The sequence below is a fragment of the Cherax quadricarinatus genome, chromosome 29, assembly GCF_038502225.1.
Source record: "Cherax quadricarinatus isolate ZL_2023a chromosome 29, ASM3850222v1, whole genome shotgun sequence".
Taxonomy (NCBI): Eukaryota; Metazoa; Arthropoda; class Malacostraca; order Decapoda; family Parastacidae; genus Cherax; species Cherax quadricarinatus.
Genome location: NC_091320.1, coordinates 23,239,743 through 23,256,270, shown reverse-complemented (window position 1 = coordinate 23,256,270; position 16,528 = coordinate 23,239,743). Strand labels below are relative to the sequence as shown.

The following is a 16,528-nucleotide window of genomic DNA, read 5'->3' as shown; positions in this document are numbered from 1 at the left end:
TTAGGCAAGTACAATTAGGCGAGTACACACACAAACAAAAACACACACAAACACACACAAACACACACATACACAAACAAAAGCACATACAAAAACACATACAAAAACACATACAAAAACAAAAACACATACACAAACAAAAACACATACACAAACAAAAACACATACACAAACAAAAACACATACACAAACAAAAACACATACACAAACAAAAACACATACACAAACAAAAACACATACAAAAACACATACACAAACAAAAACACATACACAAACAAAAACACAAACAAAAACACAAACAAAAACACAAACAAAAACACAAACACAAACAAAAACACATACACAAACAAAAACACATACACAAACAAAAACACATACACAAACAAAAACACATACACAAACAAAAACACATACACAAACAAAAACACATACACAAACAAAAACACATACACAAACAAACACATACACAAACAAAAACACATACACAAACAAAAACACATACAAAAACACATACACAAACAAAAACACATACACAAACAAAAACACATACACAAACAAAAACACATACACAAACAAAAACACATACACAAACAAAAACACATACACAAACAAAAACACATACACAAACAAAAACACATACACAAACAAAAACACATACACAAACAAAAACACGAACAAAAACATACACAAACAAAAACACACAAACAAAAACCTAGCATTCAGTGAAGAGGCAGGGCCAGGAGCTGTGACTCGACCCCTGCAACCACAATTAGGCAAGTACATGTTTCTCAAAAGCTACTCATTGTGTTGAATGCTCAACCACTCACTACTTCGAAATTAGGATGTCTATTTTTCCATTGTTTTAAATAGTAGTAGATTGTAACACAGTAAATCATAATGTAAACTTTTCCATTGTAATACCAAATTTCCTCGTTTCAAATGGTACTAAATTGTAAATCATATTGTAAATTGTTTTAAATTGTTACATTGTAATACTGTAATCTTCATTGACTAATTCAATAGTGTAATAAGTGTCTACTAGACTTATCAAAACCATGTAGCATTACCTGATAGAAAATTAAATTCTACTGTACTCACTGTAACTCATCTAATGACCTTATGAACTATGTATTATTGCCTTACTAATCTTAAGTTAATCTCTAAGTCTGCCTGAAATGCTCTGCATACAAAGGGGCTTTTGGCACGTAAACCCAACTATTATATTCCTCTGTACAACCATGCAATTTGTCAAAATAAACATCTTTATCTTTGATTCTGTTTTTCCTAATTTTCAGTATTGTTAAATCCAATTAAGTGCTTTACATACAAAATAACTGTTTAGTTCATTTAAACATAGAAAACTAGAACAATTCAGAAAACCATTTACAATTAGTAAGATGGATACGACTATATATTCATGCATACGTGTTCAATATTCTGGCAATACCTTACTGAGCTGCAGTATGAGGGTGATTCCGTAGTCTCAGCTGAGAGCCCTTATCCATCTTTTTCAAGTATGGTACAGTAAGGTTGAGAATAAGGTCTTACTTAAGTAGAAGTGAATGGCAGGATAATACAAGAGTTCTTCAGAAGGGTGGGAGAGTGCCTTCTGCTTTACTAATTATGCTCTTCTGAACTATTTTGTAGAGTTCCACTGCCAATAATGGACCTACATGTACATCAATTCAATGACTTTTGATAATCCAGAGTAGGTAATAAACACTGGCAGAAGTAGCATTCAGTACCCACTTAATTTTTTTTCATTCAAATTTGTCAAATTTTCATTAAAATGGGATTACAATTCAATTGTAGTAGTAGGTTGGTAGACAGCAACCACCCAGGGAAGTACTACCATCCTGCCAGATGACTGTGAAACAGAAACTAACTGTTTTGCATGATGGTAGGATTGCTGGTTTCTTTTTCTGCCTCAAACATGCTAGATAACAGGGATATCTTGCTACTCCTACTTACACTTGGGTCACAGTTCACAGACACGCACATGCATATATATATATACATACATCTAGGTTTTTCTCCCTTTATCTAAATAGCTCTTGTTCTTCTTTATTTCTTCTATTGTCCATGGGGAAGTGGAAAAGAATCTTTCCCCCGTAAGCCATGAGTGTCGTATGAGGCGACTAAAATGCCGGGAGCAATGGGCTAGTAACCCCTACTAAAAAAAGAGAAGAAAAACTTTATAAAACTGGGATGCTTGAATGTGCGTGGATGTAGTGCGGATGACAAGAAACAGATGATTGCTGATGTTATGAATGAAAAGAAGTTGGATGTCCTGGCCCTAAGCGAAACAAAGCTGAAGGGGGTAGGGGAGTTTCGGTGGGGGGAAATAAATGGAATTAAATCTGGAGTATCTGAGAGAGAGAGAGCAAAGGAAGGGGTAGCAGTAATGTTGAAGGATCAGTTATGGAAGGAGAAGAGAGAATATGAATGTGTAAATTCAAGAATTATGTGGATTAAAGTAAAGGTTGGATGCGAAAAGTGGGTCATAATAAGCGTGTATGCACCTAGAAAAGAGAGGAATGTAGAGGAGAGAGAGAGAGATTTTGGGAGATGTTAAGTGAATGTTTAGGAGCCTTTGAACCAAGTGAGAGAGTAATTGTGGTAGGGGACCTGAATGCTAAAGTAGGAGAAACTTTTAGAGAGGGTGTGGTAGGTAAGTTTGGGGTGCCAGGTGTAAATGATAATGGGAGCCCTTTGATTGAACTTTGTATAGAAAGGGGTTTAGTTATAGGTAATACATATTTTAAGAAAGAGAGGATAAATAAGTATACAAGATATGTTGTAGGGAGAAATGACAGTAGTTTGTTGGATTATGTATTGGTAGATAAAAGACTGTTGAGTAGACTTCAGGATGTACATGTTTATAGAGGGGCCACAGATATATCAGATCACTTTCTAGTTGTAGCTACACTGAGAGTAAAAGGTAGATGGGATACAAGGAGAATAGAAGCATCAGGGAAAAGAAGAGGTGAAGGTTTATAAACTAAAACAGGAGGCAGTTAGGGTAAGATATAAACAGCTATTGGAGGATTGATGGGCTAATGAGAGCATAGGCAATGGGGTCAAAGAGGTATGAGGTAGGTTTAAAAATGTAATGTTAGTGTGTTCAGCAGAAGTTTGTGGTTACAGGAAAGTGGGTGTGGGAGGGAAGAGGAGCAATTGGTGGAATGATAAGGTAAAGAGAGTAGTAAGGGAGAAAAAGTTAGCATATGAGAAGTTTTTACAAAGTAGAAGTGATGCAAGGAGGGAAGAGTATATGGAGAAAAAGAGGTTAAGAGAGTGGTGAAGCAATGTAAAAAGAGCAAATGATAGAGTGGGTAAGATGTTATCAACAAATTTTGTTGAAAATAAAGTTTTGGAGTGAGATTAACAAGTTAAGGAAGCCTAGAGAACAAATAGATTTGTCAGTTAACCCTTTGAGGGTTTTGGCCGTACTAGTACGTCTTACGCGCAGGGGTTTTTGACGTACTAGTACGCATAAATTCTAGCGCCATCAAATCTCTCGGGAAAAGGCTGGTAGGCCTCCTTATGAAAGAATGGGTCTATGTGGTCAGTATGCACGGTATAAAAAAAATCCTGCAGCACACAGTGCATAATGAGAAAAAAAAAACTGACCGTTTTTTTGGCATAAAACAGCAACTTTGCACTGTATTTTCGTATGGTATTTATTGTTGTATTTAGTTTTCGTGGTCTCATTTTATAGAATGGAAGGCATATCACAGAAATTGAGATGATTTTGACTGGTTTTACAATGAAAAGTACCTTGAAATTGAGCTCAAAGTAGCGGAAATGTTCGATTTTTACCAAAGTTCAAAAGTAAACAAATCATGCCAAGCGTCCAATACACGTCAACTGGTGAGTCTAATGTTCTTTTGCAAGTGCGCCAATATTATTTATACCATTTTTTACACTAATGCAGTAATCTGCGTAACAGTAAATCTTCAATTTTTCGTGAGAATAAAAATTCAAAGTGGAAAGCAAAAGAATGTAAGAGGGGCCTTGAGACGTGACTAATGAACAGAGGAAATGTCATTTTATTGCCAGGAATGTATTTCTTGTTTGTTCTGGACCCTATTCGGAAATTGGCATTTTTTGAAATTTGTGTGAAATTGGCAAAATTGCTAAATTCTGACCACTGTATTGGATAGTTGAAAATGGTAAATGGGTGGTTTCTTGCACTCATTCAATAGAAAAAATGTAGTTCTAGCGAAATATTCATGTTTTTTGTCGACTAGTGCAGTGGAATTGGCCGAAAATGGGGCTCAAAGTGGGCAAAATCGCCGATGCATAAACATCGCCGAGACCGCTTACTTCGCGAGAGCATAATTCCGTAAGTTTTCCATCAAATCTCAATTTTGGTGTCATTATGATCGGGAAAAGATTCTCTATCTTTTCATAAGAAAAAATAATTTTTTTTTTTTTAAATTTGGCCGACCCTGAGAACGAGTTTCTGAGAGGGCCTGTCGACCCTCAAAGGGTTAAAAATAGGAGAGGAGAGTTATTAAATGGAGAGTTAGAGGTATTGGGAAGATGGAGGGAATATTTTGAGGAATTGTTAAATGTTGATGAAGATAGGGAAGCTGTGATTTCGTGTATAGGACAAGGAGGAATAACATCTTGTAGGAGTGAGGAAGAGCCAGTTGCAAGTGTGGGGGAAGTTCGTGAGGCAGTAGGTAAAATGAAAGGGGGTAAGGCAGCCGGGATTGATGGGATAAAGATAGAAATGTTAAAAGCAGGTGGGGATATAGTTTTGGAGTGGTTGGTGCAATTATTTAATAAATGAATGGAAGAGGGTAAGGTACCTTGGGATTGGCAGAGAGCATGCATAGTTCATTTGTATAAAGGCAAAGGGGACAAAGGAGTGCAAAAATTATAGGGGGATAAGTCTGTTGAGTATACCTGGTAAAGTGTATGGTAGAGTTATTATTGAAAGAATTAAGAGTAAGACGGAGAATAGGACAGCAGATGAACAAGGAGGCTTTAGGAAAGGTAGAGGGTGTGTGGACCAGGTGTTTACAGTGAAACATACAAGTGAACAGTATTTAGATAAGGCTAAAGAGGTCTTTGTGGCATTTATGAATTTGGAAAAGGCGTATGACAGGGTGGATAGTGGGGCAATGTGGCAGATGTTGCAGGTGTATGGTATAGGAGGTAGGTTACTGAAAGCAGTGAAGTTTTTTTACGAGGATAGTGAGGCTCAAGTTAGAGTATGTAGGAAAGAGGGAAATTATTTCCTAGTAAAAGTAGGCCTTAGACAAGGATGTGTGATGTCACTGTGGTTGTTTAATATATTTATAGATGGGGTTGTAAGAGAAGTAAATGCGAGGGTCTTGGCAAGAGGCGTGGAGTTAAAAGATAAATAATCACACAAAGTGGGAGTTGCCACAGTTGCTCTTTGCTGATGACACTGTGCTCTTGGGAGATTCTGAAGAGAAGTTGCAGAGATTGGTGGATGAATTTGGTAGGGTGTGCAAAAGAAGAAAATTAAAGTGAATATAGGAAAGAGTAAGGTTATGAGGATAACAAAAAGATTAGGTGATGAAAGATTGGATATCAGATTGGAAGGAGAGAGTATGGAGGAGGTGAATGTATTCAGATATTTGGGAGTGGACATGTCAGCGGATGGGTCTATGAAAGATGAGGTGAATCATAGAATTGATGAGGGGAAAACGGTGAGTGGTGCACTTAGGAGTCTGTGGAGACAAAGAACTTTGTCCTTGGAGGCAAAGAGGGGAATGTATGAGAGTATAGTTTTACCAACGCTCTTATATGGGTGTGAAGCATGGGTGATGAATGTTGCAGCGAGGAGAAGGCTGGAGGCAGTGGAGATGTCATGTCTTAGGGCAATGTGTGGTGTGAATATAATGCAGAGAATTCGTAGTTTGGAAGTTAGGAGGAGGTGCGGGATTACCAAAACTGTTGTCCAGAGGGCTGAGGAAGGGTTGTTGAGGTGGTTCGGACATGTAGAGAATGGAGCGAAACAGAATGACTTCAAGAGTATCAGTCTGTAGTGGAAGGAAGGCGGGATAGGGGTCGGCCTAGGAAAGGTTGGAGGGAGGGGGTAAAGGAGGTTTTATGTGCGAGGGGCTTGGACTTCCAGCAGGCATGCGTGAGCATGTTTGATAGGAGTGAATGGAGACAAATGGTTTTTAATACTTGACGTGCTGTTGGAGTGTGAGCAAAGTAATATTTATGAAGGGGTTCAGGGAAACCGGCAGGCCGGACTCGAGTCCTGGAGATGGGAAGTACAGTGTCTGCACTCTGAAGGAGGGGTGTTAATGTTGCAGTTTAAAAACTGTAGTGTAAAGCACCCTTCTGGCAATACAGTGATGGAGTAAATGATGGTGAAAGTTTTTCTTTTTTGGGCCACCCTGCCTTGGTGGGAATCGGCCAGTGTGATAAAAAAAAATACAACAAGGTGATCTTTCATTATTCCACATATTTCTGCAGTAAGGGAAATCTCATTTTGTTACAAAATCTTTAAATTATCAAAAAGAAGTGCTAAACCTACAAGGGTCACACAGCATCGCTGGGCATGGAAGGATGGAGGGGTACTGGGTACCAAGAGGGAGAGGGATGATTATTAGTCATGGAGTGCAGTAGGGCAGTGGATAGTGCAGGGGGTAGAGGGTAGCAAGAGACTGAGGTAGAAAGGGCCATGAGGAGTACTAGAGGTACCATCATCAGAGTTTGTGCAGTAAATCCGTTGCTGTCAAAAAGTCAGTGAGTGTGAGTTAGAGGGTCCATCAGCAAGAAGGGAAGGTAAAGTAAGGGCAGTAGAGCAGTGATAGAGGTAAATTCTGCATGCTCATTGATAGAGTGAGCAGTCGAACAGAATGTGGCTAACAAACTGCAACATGGCAATTCTCAGAGTGGAACAGGGCGCCTCTCCGTGAGACACCTGCGAGTAAAACGAGTGTGGCCGATGTGAAGACAGGAGACAGTAGTCTCCCAACCGACACTGATAAGATGGCCAGAAACCTATACGAACTCAGTTTAATAGAATGTACAATGGACCCCTGAATTTCATGAGCCCCGAGCTTCATGAATTTACTTTCGGCAACTTTTTTCGTCAAAATATAGCCTCGTGTTTCGTGATTTGCCTCGCCATTCATCGATTGTATGGAATGCATCTGAGCGGCCTCCCAGCGGTCGCGCGTGCACACAAAGGCTCCCACACACCAGAGTCAGTGTGGCATTGTTTCTGGGCAAGTGACCATCACCCCACGCATTTACACGATACATTTCGTAATAATCCATTCTTCTTGTGTTTGCAACTGCTAAATAAGCCACCATGGGCCCAAAGAAAGATCCTCGTGCCAGGCTTTTGGTAAAGAAGGTGAGAAACATGATAGAATTAGAGAAAGAAATCATCACAAAATATGAAAGTGGAGTACGGGTGCCCGACCTCAGCAGGATGTACAGGAAGCCCCATTCAATGATCACTTTCATCGTGGCAAAGAAAAAGAAAATCAAGGAAGCTGTTGTTGCGAAAGGGGTAGATATGCTCACAAAAAAGTGATCACAAATAATCGAAGATGTTGAGAATTGGTTGTTGGTGTGGATCAACCAAAAACAGTTAACAGGAGGCAGTCGATAATGTGTGAAAAGGCAAGGCAGCTGCATGCCAATCTCAAAGAAAATGCCTGGAACGAGTGCTGATGTTAGTGAATTTAAGAGCAAAGGCTGGTTTGACAGATTTAAGAATCGTAGTGGCATACACAGTGTGGTAAGGCATGGCAAGGCCGCAAGTTCTGACAAATGTGCGGCTGAAAAATTCTTGCATGAATTCAAGGTGTACGTAGAGGATGAAGGATTCCTCCCTCAAGTGTTCAATTGTGACAAACCAGGCCTCTTTTGGAAGAAAATGCCAAAGAGGACCTATGTCATGCAGCAGGAAAGGGCACTGCCAGGACACAAGCCTATGAAAGACAGGCTAACTCTTGTTCTGTGGTAATGTTAGTGGGGATTTCCAAGTGAAGCCTTTGCTGGTTTATCACTGAAAATCCCAGTGTGCTCAAGAAAAACAGTGTTGCCAAGAGTAAATTGTGTGATACGTGGAAGACTAACAGTAAGGCATGGGTCACAAGGGAAATTTTCCTTGATTGGTTCAATGAGTATGGCCCGAGTATGAAGGAATACCTCCTGGAAAATAAATTGCCACTCGAGTGCCTCCTGGTAATGGACAATGCTCCTGCTCATCCTCCCAACTTGGATGATCAAATGGTGGAGTAGTTTAGTTTCATCACAGTGAAGTTTTTGCCACCTAATGCCACTCCTCTAATCCAGCCCATGGACCAGAAGATCATTTCAAACTTGAAAAAGAAAAAACTACAACAAAGCAATGTTTCAAAGGTGCTTTTGATGTAACCTCAGACACTGAACTGATCCTAAGAGAGTTCTGGGGGAATCATTTCAATATCCTCAATAAGGCTTGTCAGGGAGTGACTTTCAGGATTTTGAACTCTGCTTGGAGAAAATTGTGACCAGAATGTGTCCTCGACAAGGATTTTGAAGGGTTTGAGGCTGAACCAGTCGACCCTACACCTGAACTTCAGTACCCATATCCAACAGGGGTGTTAATGTTGCAGTTTAAAAACGGTAGTGTAAAGCACCCTTCTGGCAAGACAGTGATGGAGTGAATGATTGTGAAAGTTTTTCTTTTTCGGGCCACCCAGCCTTGGTGGGAATCAGCCAGTGTGTTAATAATAATAATAAATATCCAATATATAAAAAAAGTATCCAAAACGGTTGGAATCCTCTCCAAGATACGATACTATGTGCCGCAAACTGCCCTTCTCACACTATACCATTCACTCATTTATCCATACCTCACCTATGCTATTTGTACTTGGGGATCAACTGCAGCAACACACCTAAAGCCAATAATAACCCAACAAAAAGCTGCAGTAAGAATAATCACTAAATCCCATCCCTGGCAACACCCCCCCCCCCCACTATTCATAGATCTAAACTTACTCCCCATTCAGAGCATCCACACTTACTGCTGTGCAATCTACATCTACAGGACCTTAACCCTTTCAAGGTCCACAGGCCCCCTCAGAGACTTGTTCTCAGGGTCCCCCAAATTAAAAAAAAAAAAAAAAAAAAAAAAAAAACAAAAAAAAAAAAAAAATCATATGAAAAATTAGAGAATCTTTTCCCCAATCATAATGACACCAAAAGGACGAAATTTGATGGAAAACTTACGGAATTATGCTCTCGCAAAATTAGCGGTCTCAACGGTGTTTACGCATCGGCGATTTTGCCCACTTTGAGCCCAATTTTCGGCCAATTCTAGTGCACTAGTTGACAAAAATCGTAACTATTTTGCTAGAACTCCATTTTTTCTATCAAATGAGTACAAGAAACCACCCATTTACCGATTTCAACTATCCAATACAGTGGTCAAAATTTAGCAATTTTGCCAATTTCACACAAATTTCAAAAGATGCCAATTTCCAAATAGGGTCCAGAATAAACAAGACATTCCTGGCACTAAAATAACATTTCCTCTGTTCATTAGTCACGTCCCCATGCCCCTCTTACATTCTTTTGCGTTCCATTTTGAATTCTCACAAAAAATAGAAGATTTACTGTTATGCAGACTACTGCATTAGCGTAGAAATGGTATAAATAATATCGGCACACTTGTGAAAATATATTAGACTCACCAGTTGACATGTATTGGATGCTTAGCATGATTTGTTTACTTTTAAACTTTGGTAAAAATCTAACATTTCTGCTACTTTGAGCTCAATTTCAAGGTACTTTTCATTGTAAAACCAGTCAAAATCATCTCAATTTCTGTAATATGTCTTCCATTCTATAAAATGAGACCAGGAAAATTAAAATACAACAATAAATACCATATGAAAATACAGTGCAAAGTCGCTGTTTTAATCCAAAATCTGTCAGTTTTTTTTTTCTCATTACGCACTGTGTGCTGCAGGACTTTTTTATACTGCGCACACTGACCACAGACCCATTCTTTCATATGTAGGCCTACCAGCTTTCACTTGATTTGAGGGCGCTAGAATTTAGGAGTACTAGTACGTCAAGGACCATGGCGCGCAAGCCGTATTAGTACGGCAGAAACCCTGAAAGGGTTAAATTCCAATATTAACCTTGACCTAAAACGCTTTGATAGTTGTGACAGGACCCACAGGCACAGTATGATGCGCCTGTACAGGCACATTATACTGTTCTTCTCTGAGAGAAGAAAAGTCCAAGGGAGCTAACTCTGGCAGACTTTGAGGAAAGAAACGAGGGGCATAGATGGAGCCCCTGAGAAATACGGACCAGATGATTGCCAATTTCATTGGCAACATCTAGTGGGTTTGCTATATCAACACCGGCAACCCGCAGAACAGGAGCCGGGTCAGGAGAATATTTACCACTCAGTTTTCGTATTTTTTTCCAGACTGCACTCAGAGGAAGCAAAGGTGATGGTGGAGACAATCTCGCCAGCAAGTGCGTTTAGCATCACGGATGACACGGCGAGCGATCGCACGCTTCTGCTTAAAATCAAGAAGTCTCTCCGTGTTTCCATTGTACCGATACCTGCCCCACGCAGCGCGTTTCAAACATACTGCACGAGCACAAGCAGGAGACCACCAAGGCACGCATTTCTGAGAATGCCTGCCCGAAGTTTGGGGTATAGAATGAGAAGCTGTGGTTAAAACGGAGGACGAGAAGAGAAAAAGCTCATCAATAGAGGAAGAAGGAACCTCACTAAAAACAGTTAGTTGTGAGTAAAGGTTCCAATTTGCCTGATCAAACTGCCAGCGTGGGTTACGAAGAGGTGGTGAATATGAAGGGGAAGTAAGAATGATTGGGAAATGATTGCTGTCATGTAAATCCGGGAGAACAGACCAGGTGAAGTCTAATGAGGTGGAGGAAGAGCAGACTGAGAGATCGATGCAAGAGAGAGCGAGTCCAAGGATCAAAATGGGTGCGAGTACCTGTATTTAAAACAAGGAGGGGGTGGGTAGCAAGAAAAGCCTGTAACTGAATGCCACGGGAATCACAGTGAGACCCCCCCGCCCAGAGGAAATGATGGGCATTAAAATCACCAAGTAACAGAAGTGGTGGCAGTAATGACAAAAGAAAGGCAATATCTGGGATAGATAATGCCCGAGGAGAGAGATACAAAGAACAGAGTGTATACCACCTATGCAAGTAGATACGGGCTGCTGTGTAATGCAGCGAAGTACGAACAAATAGCTGATGGTACGGAATATCAGTGCGTAGAAGAAGGGCACTTTCATTAAAGGTCCCATCAGGAAAAGGATCTGAAGAATACAATAAATTATAGCCTGAGATAGGATAGATAATGGCAGTGTGTAATTTTGGTTCCTGTAAGCAAATCCAACAGGGGAAAACTGGGAGAGCAACATCTGAAGCTCACCCCAATTACCCCTGAGGCCGCGAATATTCCACTGTAAATAGGCCATGATTGGCAACGATAAAGATACCTGAAATCCACAGGTAAGGGCACCTACGGACTAGAGGGATTAGAAAAGTCCACATGCGGTGGCAAAGAAAACGTTCAAGTAGCGAAGGAACGGTGCGTTGTGAAGAAAGGAGTTGCGCAGATGGAGAAGAGGAAAGAGAAGGAACAGAGGGTGGATTAGTGTCCATTGATGGTTTGGTCTCTGCAATATATTCAGAGTGCGCTTCAAGTGTTTCGGAGTTCAGAGACGTCATATGGGAGACAATATTGGAGATGGAAGGAGGAGGAGTGAGTAATGGACTGTACCAAGGTAGGGGGGGGGGGGCAAAAGGGGTGGAGGGAACTGGAGAAGTGTGGGAGGGGACAGAAGAGGCAGAAACCTGGGAGGTGGCAGAAGAAGAAACTTGGGAGGGGACAGGGGAGGAAGGCACAGTACGAGGAGGATGAACCTCCACACTTGTAACAGAGCCAGTGAAAGGGGAAGACTCAGGTACAGAGACTGGGAAGGTAAAATGTGGAGGTGGATGAAGGGAAGGAGGGGTTAAAGGAGATTTTTTGGGCCTCTGAGAAGTAGAGGGATGATTGGGAGGAAGCGTCGTACGAGGTTTTGTCGATACCGGGGTTTGTGAGGGAGGACACGAAGAAGTGAGGACAGACTGAGGAGCTGAAGTAGGGACGTCTGAGCCCAGGACAGCAAAAGAATTAGATACAGGAGTGACTATGGGAGTGGCAACTGCAGAGGAGGCTGCAGAAGATGTGACCCCAGAAGTGGGGGGACCCTTTGAAACACGAGAATAAGAAACACGGGGTAGTCTCCCTTGGAGGCGGAGATGAGAAACCGCCATAGCATAAGGGAGACCTTCTCCCTCTGAGGCAATGAATTTTCCGCTCATTTAAGTAGACTTGGCAACGGCGAGAGTACGAAGGGTGAGCCTCATGACAATTAAGGCAAGAGGGAGGTCGACTGCAAGATTTATTAGAATGGTCATCGGCACCACAGACTGGGCATTTGGCTATAGATCTGCAATATTTTGCTGGGTGGACAAATCGCCAGCAATTCCTACACTGTTGCGGTGTAGGGATCACCTTCCGAACTTGTAACCGATGTCTTGCTACATAAACAGAGGATGGGAGTTAACGGCTGTCAAAAGTTAAACGAGCCACATTGCAAAGGTATCGTCTTCGCCCGTGGGCAGGAAGAACATAAGTGTCTACCTTGGGAATTGGGAGATCTTGGAGTTCCAGCTGTTCGAGAATGTCAGTGCCACATGTCTGGAAATTCTGTTGGACTATGGTATGGGGCAGAATAACAGTACCACTACAAGAATTGAGGGAATGATGTTTTTCGATAGTGATAGGAATAGTATCGATATGTGAAAGAGAAAGATCACGAGCTTGGGTAGGATTCTGGACTGTGATGATGCGCATACCACTCTTAAGAGCATGAAAGGAAATATCTCTACCAACGTGGCGTAGGAGCGCTTTGCCAATACTATGGTCGGAAAGATAGGCAGTAGAAGAAGCCGGTCTTAATGTAAAGAATTTAGTCCATTGTGTGGTCTGAAACAGTGTGGAGAGGGAGTGCATGACGTGTCTGTTTTCAGAGTAGAAAGGGAAGGTAACGAAGTAACATCATTAGGAGATTGTCGTTGATGTTTAGAAGTGGGACCAGAGTCGGTCTGACGTGGGACGGGCCGGCGATTTGAAAATTGCCACACTGTAGAGGGAGAAGCCGGAAGCATAGTCAAAGAGAGCGGAGGTCAGACAAATCAAAGGAGTCAGTGGAAGCCCCGGTACCTGAAGCAGGCGAGGAAACAGCACCAGCAAGAGGTACAGGGGCCTTAGGAATGTCCTAAGAGTGGCCAAAAGACGAGGCGAGGTCAGAACGGGGTGCGGTAACAATGGGCCCGGGGGTAGCGGGGTCATGGATCGGGTATTCTATGGTTAGGTTACTTTTCTTTTTGTTTTTAAGAAAAAAAAAGAAAAAAAGGGGGAAACAGGGAGGGATAGTTCCTAGGAGGAATGAAAGGGCCAGAAATCTCCCTCCGCACCCAAGAGGACCTCAGCACCCCAAGTAGTGCAGATGCAGCATGGAACCCGTGCCATACCCTACCCATCATGCCAGTAAACCAGCAATCCGGGATAGCAACTTCACATCTGCCGAGCTACCTCGGTGGACAAGAGAAGAGGGCGGCCGGATATCCGCCACAAAGCATACCTCCTTCGGCCACCACCCCCGGAATCCGAAAGGTGGCTTCCAGAGATACACCCGTCGCCCGAAAGACACCCAAAGCCACCCTCCGGGATACCGGAGAGGGATCGGGACATCCCCAGGCAATCCACATTCCATGGCAAACTATGCCACCGCCAAGAACCTCAATGGAATGGGATGTGTTGAGAAATGGCATTACCAGCTAAGTTTAGAGTTTGTACATAACTTAGAAAGACAGCTCATCGCCTGCACAGCCGCCCCTGGAGACGAGGTCTTGAGAAGCTGTCGAAGTCATCTCTCAACGGGCTGTAAAGAGTTATAATTTGTAAGATTATAAATTACCCCTAGGGGGTGTTATGTCAGCATATTTCATTCACTGATTGCTGATAAATTACGTACTTGTTTGGACTCAAAAGTCCGCACCTTACTGCCGACTATAGGTTGATTACAAACTCCTTGCGACTCAAGAACTGCGCAGTCTTCCGTACTACAAGAAATTTGTAACCTACTTTGCTCTTGTAGCGTGAGCTATGGTGTTCTTCACACCTTCGACAGATATCGGTGACTTGATAGAAGCTGAAGTGTCCTTGGATGTCCACGTCTTCCATAATCTAGGAATACGCACACTGGTATACTATGTTCCACAAGATTTGTCTTTATTGTTCACAATCTTATCACTAAAGAAGCTGATCACACTTCTCTTAAGTGTTTATTGTGTTTTATGAGACACTTTGTTCACACTAACGCACAGATCGTTCTTTGTTGGTTATCCTGGCGTCAGTGTCACTCTCAGTCGAGTCAAAAGTAATCTGAAGACTCCACAGCGCCCCATGCCGTCACTGCCCTTTGCACAAAAAAAAAGCTGACATAGTACTTTTGCTTCCTTGCCACTTCCTCGAAGCAAAGCAGAATGTTTGATTCTTGCTGTCTTAAGCATAGACAACAATGTCCACTGTCTTTACTATGGTAACAAAGTAGGAGCAGGATTTTCCTTAATTGTCCTGCTAAAGTAAGATGTACTGTCTCTTATTAAAATACACTCTGCAACACTCTGCAAGGAGCAGCGGTCACTTGACCACGTCGCATACTCGTACGACATGTGATCAATTACTCGCTGTAGCAGTAAACAAGACGCTTGCCCCTTCTGAGAGGGCTGGGCCCCTCAGGGCTGAAAGGGGCTGAAGGGGGCTGATACCCTCCTCCTGGAGAAAATTTCTCCACAGGATGGACCCTGGTACCCTTCCCCCTACCTAGGAACTAGCACGCCTGTGGGAAAAAATCCCAAAGGCCAAAAAGGAAGGGCAAAAGCAAGGGGTGGGGAGGAGGAGGAAAGGAAAAAGGGAAGGATGGGGAGGATGAGAGAGGGAAGGGGGGATTGGGGGGTAATTAGGTTCGGTCTGAGGAAGGAGACAGACAGGTTTAATTCCTCAGACCAAGAGGAAAGGGGGGTTAAAAACCTACAGTAAACCCTCAGTATAACACACCTCATTGTAAAGGTCTTAAAATTCTTGGCAAAATCTACTGGTTGCATTATACCTTGAGTGCCTGCATTTTTAATGTTTAATGCAGTACATCTTAAGTGTACAGTACTATATTAGGTGTACACTGGAGTACTTCAATGCATTAGATTTTTGTGCTATTTTGTAACATTATTCCAATTTAAGGAGGCTATGAGCAAAATTTTTTGTGTGTGTCCAATTTCAATGGAATTTTTACTGTGAATTAAGCAGCATTTGAAACCTAGACACTGTTTTTAGTGACTTTTTCTTACAGTTAGATGGAAAAAAAATAAATAGTGCCCTATTCTACAGGGATTAAAACTATCCCTCAACTATAAAATTTTTAAAACAATGTTCTAGTCGACATCAGATGAAAGATAAAGAGTTAGGTAATCTAATTACATGGACATTTGACCGGCAGGCCGGACTTGAGTCCTGGAGATGGGAAGTACAGTGCCTGCACTCTGAAGGAGGGGTGTTAATGTTGCAGTTTAAAAACTGTAGTGTAAAGCACCCTTCTGGTAAGACAGTGATGGAGTGAATGATGGTGAAAGTTTTTCTTCTTCGGGCCACCCTGCCTTGGCGGGAATCGGCCAGTGTGATAATAAAAAATAATAATAATAATAAAAAAATTGAGTGAAATGTCAATAGACTGCATTATACAAAATGTTGAAAGGTTTTTTTTTTAAAGGACTTTTTTGGGAGAAAAAATTCAAAAACAAAATGGTAAAACGTATCACAAACCTATGTAATTCAATAGAACCATCATTCCTCAATAGCGTGTGAAAAAATCACGATGCTCCTATAAATACTCTTCGCATGAGAGGGAAAATAATGTCGATAACTTATTCCTGAGTTGTACAATTATGTTTTATGTAAAAAAATTATGGTTATGGCCAGCCAAATCTTAGCGTGTTTCGCCCCTCCATCCTTGTTGACAGCCTGCTACTGAGGGACAATCTCTTTGCTCTCTTCACTTCAGTCCTCACAGAAGTTGCCATGTAGTGTATTTAGAATGAAAATCAATCAAATTTTGGAGTTAAAAAAAAAAAAAAAAAAAAAAACACTAATTGCCAATATGTCTTCTTGCTGACAGCAAGAACAAAAAAGATTACATCTGTGGAAAAACATACTTAGAAATATGATAGAAACAAGCTGATTCCATCAACATGTTGCCAGAATTATGCACTATTTTTTGACAAGAAAGCACTGTCCCCATATTTTTACAATTTCAATCACAAAAGAAAAAAGTCATCACCCCCTCAAAGGGCACTCAGACAATCCCCCCATTAGTCCTCTACATCAAGGGTTTACTGCATTCACATACCCCTAGCAGTGCGCACC

The 16,528-nt window shown here is 41.6% G+C and overlaps 1 protein-coding gene across 4 annotated transcripts in view; it reads right to left on the bottom strand.

The window, feature by feature from the left end:
• The window catches only part of LOC128690625 (1-acyl-sn-glycerol-3-phosphate acyltransferase alpha), a 119,300-nt gene that overhangs the window by 82,487 nt on the left and 20,285 nt on the right, over positions 1–16,528 (bottom strand). The window lies entirely within an intron of this gene.